Raw genomic sequence first — 12081 nt, forward strand, 5'->3', positions numbered from 1 at the left:
AGAGCGTCAAAGTGGCCGGAAGTCATTCATTTTCAATATAAACCAGCTGCGAGGAGCGGCGCGGCGCGACTTGGCCTTTGAGAGCGTCGAGCAGAGTTTAAAATAAATCAAGGCAACTTTATGGTAATGAGCTATGACGCGGTTGGGCAGCAACCAATCGGAACGTAGAAGTCAACCGCTTGAGAGGATTCCAGAGGACGCAGCTTACTGCTGTTTCGCGTTTGCATCTATGATGTGTCCCTGTTTGCGTACAGGGACATAAAAAAATAATTAAAAGTGATACGTGGACCAAGGTGTCTGAGATCGTTCATTTTAAGTAAAGTACCTTAATATGTCTTCCACAACAACATTTAATGAGGTCAACTTATAACGTTATCCTCCTTGTGGTTAGTCTGCAGATGATCAACAAGTCTGTTTGCTTTGCGGCCACTTTTAATTCAAAATAAGCAATCCGTCTACGCCAAAGCATCTGAGATCTCACGAAACTTTCTGCAGCGTCGTGAGCAGAACGTAAAAAGCGATTTTTGACGCCGCCGATGTGAGCGCGCAGTTAGACTTTTGAAACTGAACGTTGTTGATTTAGATCATTGCAATAATAACGTTGTTTCAGCAAAACTTGGCTCACAGGAACAGTAATCACTACAACGGTAACACTAGAAATGCATAACACATTACCTTCAGAAATGATTCAGACGATTCATTATTCAACGCATTATTACACAGAACATAATTTTAAATATAATTATATTCATAAATGACTGTTAAAACATCCCAAAACAGCAACCAAACCTTGCAAAGACCTACCTCATTAATTATTCAAATACAACAGCCAATGGCAAGTCTCCAGCAGCAGACCTTTCAATATGTTATTTTTGTTTTAGTAGTTTTATTAATTCAAATTACAATATGCAGTATGTGTGTAAGTAGTATATGTATATATAAATCATGCAATTCATTTAGTTAAGCATACAGTATTGTATTGTTTATTCGCAATTCCTTTGCGCAGCTGAGCTGCGCGTTGCATGCGATCTCAGAATAAATTTTTGGCGGTTTTGGAAATGTTAAGAGACAATAAACAGAGACGTTGAGATCAAACGGTGAAGTATTTTATTTGAATAATTCAACAAAACAAGACTATTGTGGTCTATTTTAGTTATAGCCTAATATGGGTTTATGTTATGGTCTGTCTCAGATCATTAAAAAAAGTGTGCCCCCCTATGAAAATTAAATGCCCCCCCATTTGGTTTGTTCTGGCGACGGCCCTGACATAATATAATATATATGTGCAATACAAAAACGTTGTTATTTTCGGTTAAACTTAGTGTCCAGTACTTTTAATTAGTGGTTCATGCAAGTGGAGATATATTCTAGTTTTTCGCAAAACTTTGGCGAGATTTTATAAATATCTATGAAAAATAAAACGTTTCCTTTAACTGATGTTATGCGACTAAAACGTAACCTTTTGCCTGTTTTTGCCTTCTTTGTGAAATTGAGGCGTTTCCATCAGGTGTGTTTTGCGCAGTTTGAAGGGTAATCTAAAAACACCTTTAAATATGTTTCATGTAATGTCATGCAGTTTCGTACATAAACCTCATCCTCGGAGGATTGTGTCTCTCCTGATTAAACTACAGATCAGAAAACACACAAACACGTGATAAAAAAAACTGATGAACGCTGGGAAAAAATAGCATTTAGTGGAAAACAAAAACTTTTATTTTATATACATTTTATATACATTTTTTTATGTTTTGCTGTCTGGATTGCAGCATAACTTTGAGACTATCTTAAACAAGAAGTATGTAAGTCTTAATCTTTTTCTTTAATGTGATTTATATACCCCTCTCTTGTTCCCTGAAGTAGTTTTTTTCCCTCTCTTCTTGTAATTTTTTTATTTATTTGTTCTACATTGTAACAGTTTTTTTCTTTGTCTGTATAATGTTCTTCATAAAAAAAAAAAAAAACCATGAACACACCAGCTGTGGGTGTGGCCATCACCTGATCACCTGACCACACAGCTTCACTCTGATTGGTTCAGGTTTCCTGTATAATGCACGCAGAAGGTGAAAGCACACACTCTCAGACTCACTCTGACTGGACACACAGCTCAAGCTGCTGTCTTAAAGAAACTGATCTCTCAGATGTTCAGCATGACTTTCTCATATTAATAATCATGAGATCTGCCCTGGATATCACTGCAAGTCTCTCATCACAGGTGAACATGATTTCCAATTATTACTATGTTTTTAGGGCAGAAACTGTGATTTAATTTTGAATACTTTATCTAGAAACTTTTTAATCAGACATTTTTTAATGGATTATGCATTTCACATACATGTTAATGAAATATTTGAATGATAAGTGTTAATTGCCACCTGTGATTTATTGATTGCTGTCATGCTGCAGTTTGACTCCAGAGAAGAGATGAAATGATGAAACTGATTAAGACACAAACCAGTGAACACATCAATCTTGTGAGATGCTGGAGCTTGAGGGATATTAGACTGAACTGTGAGTAAACACACATCAGTTAATCACAAGAGTATTTACTGTCTCTCTTTATTTGGAGAAACTCCAGACATTCTGCTATGTGTGAGTAACTTGTGCATCTGACTCTATAACAGTCTATTAATACTCCAGTGAGAGTCAGTTACAAAGTTACTTCTAGTTAGTAGAATGTCAAAATCAATTGTAACTAGGTGATTAATGTTGTGATTAACCCTTTCATGCTTCGTGTCCTGATGTCAGACATAACTTTCTTTTAACATGATGATATTCTAAATAATAAACCCATAAATTATTGATGTGTTTTTATTCTCAGTCTCTGCTGATCCACACACAGCTGTGAAGAGAAACACACGTCAGGAAAGAGACTGATACATCATAAACCGATGGAAACAAAGTTACACTTCAGACCAAACTGAGGTTTCTGTCCGTTTTAAACATTCTTAAATCAAGATGCATTTACTGAATAATGTATCAATATTGAGTGAGTTTATTATTTTAAGAAAATAACAAATATCTGGGGTCAGAAAAATAAACTGGTTTCCCTTTGTGAAGTAGATTATTTTTTTCTGATTGTCAGATATTTCTTTAAATCATGAACTCAGTTAATATAGACACATTGTTCAGAAGTAAACATTTAAAATGTCATTTTGCTCCTCACTGTGATTTAAAGATGTTTAGATGTTTATACTTTATAAAAAATACTGAGGAAGAAAGTAATGTTTGTAGTATGGAAGTGCATTATATTTCAGATGATTAATATAATTTGAGCAGATTTTCCTTCCATTGTAATCCGTATGATCACAACATATCACTGCCTTAATTGTTCGTTTTCTTCTTGATTTGAATGCGTGTCATTTCTTCACTATGTGATTTGTATTATCAATGGACATTACTTTAACAGACATCTCTCATAACTGTAATGTAGAAACATGCATCTCGTCTCAATCTACACTTTGAAATGACGAAGCGCTAATAATTCTGGCAGCTATAATGGTTTCAGTTGATGCATGGTTTCAGTCAGCAATGATGAATGTGACTGTAATAATGGATTTGATGAAGACCGCACACTGCAGTCTGTTCTGGACTCTGCAGATCCTGAAACCATCTGTATTTGTGATGCATTTCTGTTCTTGTGACGTTTACTGTGTCTCCTGCGTTTGACCTCATATTGCTGTTTGCACATTTTGGTATTATATTTTTGTTCTAAATCTAAGCTATTGAAAGTATTACTTTGTCATATAGCACAGATGAACTTCCATCTGTTATGTCTTTTACGTTTTAATAAGATGTAAGCACAATACAATGCAGAATTTATCATTCATGTTACTGATGTTTTCTGTAATATACACTTGTATTGTTTTTGTGAATCATGTATTTTAAACTTGTACTGTAATAGCTCAGTGTTGATTCAGCATTAAAAGTGCATCCTGGAGATGCAGACACACTTTATTCAAATAAAATCCATGAAACAATAACTGGATGTGTCTTTTTTGTTGTTGATTTTTGAAGGGATTCTGTTCTGATTTAAAGTGAAACTGAGTTTCAGTTCAAGGGTCAACACACTAAGGGTAACCAGACCTGCACATATGATCAGATAAATCATAATCTTCATATCAGTCCACCTAGAACTGAACTTTTAAAGATGGCTCATGTGTAAGGACTGATCTAGAATCAGTGTTCATCTATGCATGTAACTTTATAAGTTTCAAAACGCACTTTATCTCCTAAAACTGCCTTTGAAACTGATTAATAACAGACTACACTATTTTATTAGAAACTCTTTAATAATGTTTTGACTTTTTTAAAACAAAAACGAAACACAGGCCTAGAGAAACTTTCCCATATGCATGTATGTGTTAATATGTTAATTTAGTTGTTAATTGATTCAAAAGCTCAAAAACTAATGACACAACAAGACTAATGGAAATACAGAGCCGAAGTAAAAAGAAACACACACCGTGTTAATTATGTCATCTGATATAATACAAAACAATTTTAACATATTGCATGATCAATGAAAAGGAAGACAGAAGAGAGGATGTTGTAAGATTGTGACAGGTTAAACAACAATATGCAAATGAGCAGGTAGGAGTGAAAGGGATGGAAAAACACTTTGGAAAAACCAAAAAATCAGATCATTTACTGTCAAAGTAAAGTGTCATGGACAGTTTCAGAGACATTCACTACATCTGATGTCCTCTAGAAGATGAGAATAAAATACTGGGATATTCAGACATTATGAAAACACAGACTTGAGCTCTGACTGTACACACTTCTGAATATAAACCAGAAGCAGATCTAGAGACACACCTCAGCTCTAGAAAAACACTCCAAATCTAGAAAAAGACTTGAGATCTAGAAAAACACTTCAGATGTAGACACACACTTCAAATCTAGAAAAACACTTCAAATCTAGAGACACACCTCAGCTCTAGAAAAACACTTCAAATCTAGAAAAAGACTTGAGATCTAGAAAAACACTTCAAATCTAGAGACACACTTTAGATCTGGACATACACTTCAAATCTAGAAAACACTTAAGATCTAGAAAAACACTTCAGATGTAGACACACACTTCAAATCTAGACACACTTCAGTTCTAGACACAAACTTTAGATCTGGACAAGATCTACTAAGACATACACTTCAAATCTAGAAAACACTTCAGATCTAGAGACACACTTCAGATCTAGAGACACACACTTCAGATGTACACACACTTCAGATTTACACACACTTCAGCACATCTCAGACAGTGAAGTGTCGCTCTCTGCTGGAGATCTTCAGTATTACAGCAGCTCATCAGATCTCATCTTCTGAAGCTTTGGAACAGTCCTGGTTTTGTTTCACTGCAGCTTCAGGATATAGCGAGCTCCAGGAGTAACTTTACATCTCAATCATCTTCTATATCTTAATGAAATTAAAACATTAATAAAAAAGTCCTTGTATTGAGAATGAACACAGAGATGATTCTTCAGACAGTATTCTTCTCTGAACAGACCTGTGTGTGTTTCAAGTCCCAGAGAAAGTAATTTCACACACTGTTAACTCAAGCATAAACATTAGTTTAGTCTGTAATCTGGTTAGAGCGTTTCCTCTGATCTGAGGTCAGTTATCGCAGTGAAGGCGGTCAGCAGACAGTCAGATGGAGGACTGAACCCGTGACGGTCATGAGAACTTCTCAAGAGCTTCGAGAGCCCCACACACACACACACACACACACAAAGAGCAGAATCACAGCAGACGGATCAGATCAGGTAAGAGCTCACGCTTCCACTCATTTAATTTACGCTTTCTTATAGAGTCTGAATGATTATACTGGTTCATATTAATGCAGCATCATATTAAATATGTATCAAATAGACTTGTGTTATAAAATACAATAAATGCAGCTGGAGCAATAACTGGTTTCAGCATATCCAGGTTATAATTTACTTGAAAAACAGGCATTCATTTAAAAAAAAATGTTTTGTCATGGTGTTATTTTTTTTACACAAAAGTATTTATAAAACATGACAAAATCATTTTAAATCAGGATGGTATTGCTTTGTTTAATTTATGTAGATGTATTGTTTTTTTAACAAACTGTTAAACGTACTAGATGTTAAAAATGGGCATCAACTAAAACAAAAAATAATCACCAAGCAGAATATAAAAAATAAGATTATTTGTGTGCGTTTTATGAGAAGATCTTTTTTTTTTTTCAATTTCAAAATTTCACATTTCATTTAATGTGTTATGTGCCATTTTTCTGTAATTGCCTAATTTGTTAAATTTACTAGTAATTTTGAAGTGAAAATGGTTTCAAATATTTTTTTTTTTAGTGCATGATACTCACTTTATAAATACAAAGGTTGAACACATAATTATGTAAATGTCTAATTTTACCCCAAAACCTTAAAAAAAAAAAAGTTAACTATACTTTGCATGGAAATAAAGTGCATTTTTGGTACAATTAATTTTTTTTTAAATTGCAACATTTTTACCATGATAATTACATTTTACCTGCATGTTCTCTTTACCTTAATGTGTCTGGACATTTTATATCCAAGTTTACTTTAAAAATCATTTCTAGAGTGTACTCCAGCTGTGGCAGATCACGGTAGATTATGAAGTTTGAGATGTGCTGTTATTGTTATTTCCAGGAGTTTGTTCATCATGTCTTACGGCGGATCAGGTTCAGGATCTCGAGGTGAATTCAGCGTTCATTTCTCCAGCAGAAGTGGAGCAGGACTCATCAGAGCTGAAGAGTGTGTGAAGATTCACCTAAACAGTGTCTAACACCGGCTGCACACTACAGACTCTTCATCTAACGTGTGTCTGTGTGTGTGTGTGTGTGTGTGTGTGTGTGTGTGTGTGTGTGCGCAGGGCTGCAGGGATCGCTCTGCTGGCCGTGGTCCTCACCGCGCTGCTCATCCTGGGCTGCTGGTATTACCGCCGGAGGGGGGGTACAAGATGATCCGGGTGAGTCATGTGACCGCAGGGTTACCCCCATCTCAAACCGAGAGCATCGGAGCAGAGAAAAGTGCCCTGCTGTAGGAGATCATGATGCTTGCAACACCAAGGCCCTGGGTTTGATTCCCAGGGAGTGCATGATGATATTCTCCTGAAATGCAATATTTATAACTTTGCATAAATGCATCTGCAAATAAAGGCAAAAGCAGCGTGTTTTAATGAGATGCTGTATTTGTTGGTCTGGATTGTCAAAGCTCCAGCTGTGAGGATTTTAGGATTCACTCATGAGTTCATCATGTGCTTTCTGACCTCTGGTGTGTGTGTGTGTGTGTGTGTGTGTGTGTGTGTGTTCAGAGCGAGAGAAACAGCAGTCAGTCGTGGAGAGAGATGATGAGAGCGGGTCAGTACAGCGAGTCTGGATCCGGAGAAGAGAACAAACTAGCCTTGAATGAGTTCAGCAACCTGCAACCAGCGGTACACACACACACACACACACACACACACAGAGAGAGAGAGAGAGAGAGAGAGAGAGAGAGACACACACACACACACACACACACACATACACAGAGAGAGAGAGAGAGAGAGAGAGAGAGAGAGAGACACACACACACACACACACACACACACAGAGAAAGAGAGAGAGAGAGACACACTTTCTCTCTCTCTCTCTCACACACACACACACACACACACACATCAGAAATACAACAACTCTGGGTTTGATTATTAGTGATGTTATATAATAGAATATATTGTATGTATATCAGTTATAAAAAAACTGTTTTAATAAGTCAAAAAATACTTACAAAAAATATTTATTTAATTATTTATATATATATATATATATATATATATATATATATGTATGTATGTATTGTAGAAAGTAGAGTGCAATAAATAGTATTATACATTTTGCCTAAATAGAAATTTAATATAATACAAAAACTGTTTTAATAAGTCAGAAATATTTTTTATCATACAAAAATACTTTACAATTTGTATTTACAACATTTTATTTATTTTTTGTAGAAAGTGAAGTGCAGTAAGTAGTATTGTAAATCTAATATTATAGTTAAGTAAAAAACATTAACTTTCCTTATATATATTGTTACATATTAAAAATTGTATTTAGTAGTAAAAACTTGTTTTAGTGTTTTTATTGTATCCACAAAGAATACATCAGTGTTCTTTCCTTTTTCCTCCACATTTGGTTTCAAAGAGTAAGTTTAAGCAAGCCCTTGTTACCCAGAATTCCTCAGGGGATGAAGGAGGCATGTGACCTGCTGCAGGACAGAACGGCTTTAGTTTGCATCATGAGTCGTGATGTGAGGATTACAAACGACTGTGTGTGTGTGTGTGTGTGTGTGTGTGTGTGTGTGTGTGTGTGTGTAGCTGCTGCTCTCATGAACAGACCCAAGGTTCAGAAATATCTCAGGCTTTCATTCTGAAATACTCAACCACTGTTAGAAATAAAAACTGATCCGAAGCCATCAGATTCTCTCTTTAGTTTACTCACATCAAGCAGTGTTTCTCCTCTCTTCCAGATCCCGAACGCTCCTCCAGCCTACGATAAGATCGTCTCCGGACCGTCTCCTCCTCCTTACTCCCCTTGAGACACAGACCAGCGACCGGCTGGAGTCCTGACCGAGGCTTTCTGACCGAAGCACGTGGACTATAACATCTGACACCGGTGCCTTTAAACACAACGCCATTCATCAGACACGAGGCTAATAAAGTCTCAAATTCATTTAATCCAATAAAGTTATTGTTATTGTTTTCTTAGTTATAGATTTATTCTGGTTTAAATGTTGTTTATTTCTGTTCACTTCTAATTACCTAATTTACTTGTAATAATTCATCTTTATCAAACATATCTGTATGTTATCTGACTGAAAGTGAACACCTGTCATGAAACACTTCTTCACACTTCATCACAAATCTCTGACATATACGAGACAAACTAGGTTTCTGAAGAGATGCTGAGCTGTTTTTGTGCAAACTGTTCAATGCAACACATTAAACAATAAAATACTGCATTTGCTTTCATTTCCCCTTTCAAGTGAAAAATGCATTTGTAATATTTTTTTCTCTAACAAAGGGTTTCCCAAACTGAAGGAACTGCAGGAGCTTTGAATTACCATTGTGTACGAAATGTGCTGTATAAATAAACTTGCCATGCCTTGCCTTGCCATAAATACAATTTTAATTAAAAAAATGCTAAATAAAATCTATCAAAATAAGGCACTTCTTAAAAACTTTAAATATTTTTAGATTTTATGCACTGTAAAAATGTTGAATTATATCAAAAACTAAAGGAGAAGTATTCTTCATGCTTAGTTTGTGTACTTATTGTAGTGTTACCCTTATTATTATATTTTCATGATTCATCATGTCAGTACTCTTCATAAAGAAAAGGAAGTCTATTTTTTATTTTGTAACAATTTAATAAAACAATATTAAAATGTTACAAGATAACAAATAGACTTCCTTTTCATTAGGAATACTGATGTCCGTGTGACGTCATCGATCAGGCACGTGATGCCCTCAGTGGCCACTAGATGTCTCCAGTGATCATCAGAGACGCTGTTAAATTAGACAAGTGTCTTATATTCATTGATGATGCTACAGTAGAAGCTGCAGTAACCATGGTAGTGAGGGTGGAAGCTGTGGTTGCTGTGGCAACATTGTAAGAGTCTGTAGACCTTGATCATGGCATTCATGGGCTCTGATCAGCTGCTGGTATCACGGTTACCATAGTGACCAGACCATAATACACACACATTTTACAGTTGGTTCAGCTATTCTGTTAAAGACATGTTCTTGAAATTCACAAAACTGACTGCTAAGCCGATACATTGTGTTTTTAACAGTCTGTTTGATTTATTTTAAGGAATTTTAGGAGAAATTTTTATTCTTCAAAGAAATAGAGTTTAATTTAATAGTCTAATAAATAAAAAAAATTAAATTAAAGTCTGATGATCTGAAACTAAATAGTAGATCTGATCTCTATGAAAGATTTTTTTTTTAAAGATAAAAGAATTAAATTATTTTCTAATTTTTATCTCTGACTTATCTCACAATTCTGAGTTTGCATCGTTCAATTCAGTTTTTTGTGCAATTCTGTTTTTAAATCTTTAAACTCTGAAGTTTTTCTCGCAATTTTGAGCGTACATCTCGCAGTTCAGACTTTCTCCCAATTCTGAGTTTATATTGCGCAATTCTGAGTTCTTCTCACAATAAATTTTTTTTGTCATGCAATTGAGTTTTACTCACAATTCTTCTCAAAATTATGTTTCTATCTCACAATTCTGACTTTCTCGCAATTATGTTTATATCTCGCAATTCTGACTTTCTCGCAATTATGTTTATATCTCGCAATTCTGACTTTCTCGCAATTATGTTTATATCTCACAATTCTGACTTTCTCGAAATTATGTTTATATCTCGCAATTCTGACTTTCTCACAATTATGTTTATATCTCGCAATTCTGACTTTCTCGAAATTATGTTAATATTTGCAATTCTGACTTTCTCACAATTATGTTTATATCTCGCAATTCTGACTTTCTCGCAATTATGTTTATATCTCGCAATTCTGACTTTCTCGCAATTATGTTTATATCTCACAATTCTGACTTTCTCGAAATTATGTTTATATCTCGCAATTCTGACTTTCTCGCAATTATGTTTATATCTCGCAATTCTGACTTTCTCGCAATTATGTTTATATCTCACAATTCTGACTTTCTCGAAATTATGTTTATATCTCGCAATTCTGACTTTCTCGCAATTATGTTTATATCTCACAATTCTGACTTTCTCGAAATTATGTTAATATCTCGCAATTCTGACTTTCTCACAATTGTTAATATCTCGCAATTCTGACTTTCTCACAATTGTTTATATCTCGCAATTCTGACTTTCTCGCAATTATGTTTATATCTCACAATTCTGACTTTCTCGAAATTATGTTTATATCTCACAATTCTGACTTTCTCGAAATTATGTTTATATCTCGCAATTCTGACTTTCTCGAAATTATGTTTATATCTCGCAATTCTGACTTTCTCGAAATTATGTTTATATCTCGCAATTCTCACTTTCTCCCAATTGTTTATATCTCGCAATTCTCACTTTCTCCCAATTGTTTATATCTCACAATTCTCACTTTCTCGCAATTATGTTTATATCTCGCAATTCTGACTTTCTCGAAATTATGTTTATATCTCACAATTCTCACTTTCTCGCAATTATGTTTATATCTCGCAATTCTGACTTTCTCGCAGTTGTTTATATCTCGCAATTCTCACTTTCTCCCAATTGTTTATATCTCACAATTCTCACTTTCTCGCAATTATGTTTATATCTCGCAATTCTGACTTTCTCGCAGTTATGTTTATATCTCACAATTCTGACTTTTCCACAATTATGTTTATATCTCTCAATTCTGACTTTCTCGCAATTCTAAGTTTATTATTTTGAACTCTGAGTTTATTTCTCGCAATTTAGTTTTTTTTTTTAGCAATTCTGAGTTTACATCTGACTTTTGATTTATTTCTGACTTCCCACACACTTCTGAGTTTATATCGCACAATTCTTACTTTTTTTTTTTTTTAAAGAATGAGGTTAGTCCTAATTACCTTTTTCATTTTTAATCTTATGTTAGAAACAATCTTCCATAGATCTGTCTCTGCCTCTGTCCATTAAATGTTGATCTGAAGTCATGATGACCGACAACTGAAGAACAATCACACGACGATTCTGGAATCAAAATATTTAATAAGTACATAAGTATTATACCATGTATAAAATTCGGAATCACGATTCAAAGCAATGTTTCTGCCGGGACCGCAGATCAGATCTCCCACACTGAAACAGCGAACGGTAAAAGTCGAAACAGGTGGGAAAATAAACCGACGGCTCCGTCACAATCTCGTTTCTCATCGTCAGTAAGTGCAATAAAACATAAAACACCACAGGAAAGCGCAGCAGAAGAGCGAGAGCGTGAGAGAAAACAGCCAAGATCACAGACGAGAGGAAAGCCAGCACTGGAAATCAACGATGGGATATCGTTGTGGGAATGACACGCGTCACAGACGAGCGGATAAACATCGTACA

At 35.0% G+C, this 12081-nt stretch overlaps 2 long non-coding RNA genes and 1 pseudogene across 2 annotated transcripts; 2 read left to right on the forward strand and 1 right to left on the reverse strand.

Annotated features, from left to right (window-relative positions):
• The first annotated feature begins 1193 nt into the window (after positions 1-1193).
• On the forward strand, positions 1194-3978 carry LOC113078484 (uncharacterized). The gene is made up of 3 exons (XR_003281535.1): positions 1194-2212; positions 2404-2508; positions 2819-3978. It is a non-coding gene; the product is annotated as an uncharacterized LOC113078484 (long non-coding RNA).
• A 363-nt stretch (positions 3979-4341) lies between these two features.
• On the forward strand, positions 4342-9030 carry LOC113078471 (uncharacterized). Its single transcript, XR_003281523.1, has 5 exons — positions 4342-5762; positions 6651-6755; positions 6874-6969; positions 7315-7434; positions 8508-9030. It is a non-coding gene; the product is annotated as an uncharacterized LOC113078471 (long non-coding RNA).
• A 2694-nt stretch (positions 9031-11724) lies between these two features.
• Positions 11725-12081, reverse strand: part of LOC113078469 (E3 ubiquitin-protein ligase UHRF2-like) — a 20149-nt pseudogene continuing 19792 nt past the window's right edge.

The sequence above is a fragment of the Carassius auratus genome, unplaced genomic scaffold, assembly GCF_003368295.1.
Source record: "Carassius auratus strain Wakin unplaced genomic scaffold, ASM336829v1 scaf_tig00025783, whole genome shotgun sequence".
Taxonomy (NCBI): Eukaryota; Metazoa; Chordata; class Actinopteri; order Cypriniformes; family Cyprinidae; genus Carassius; species Carassius auratus.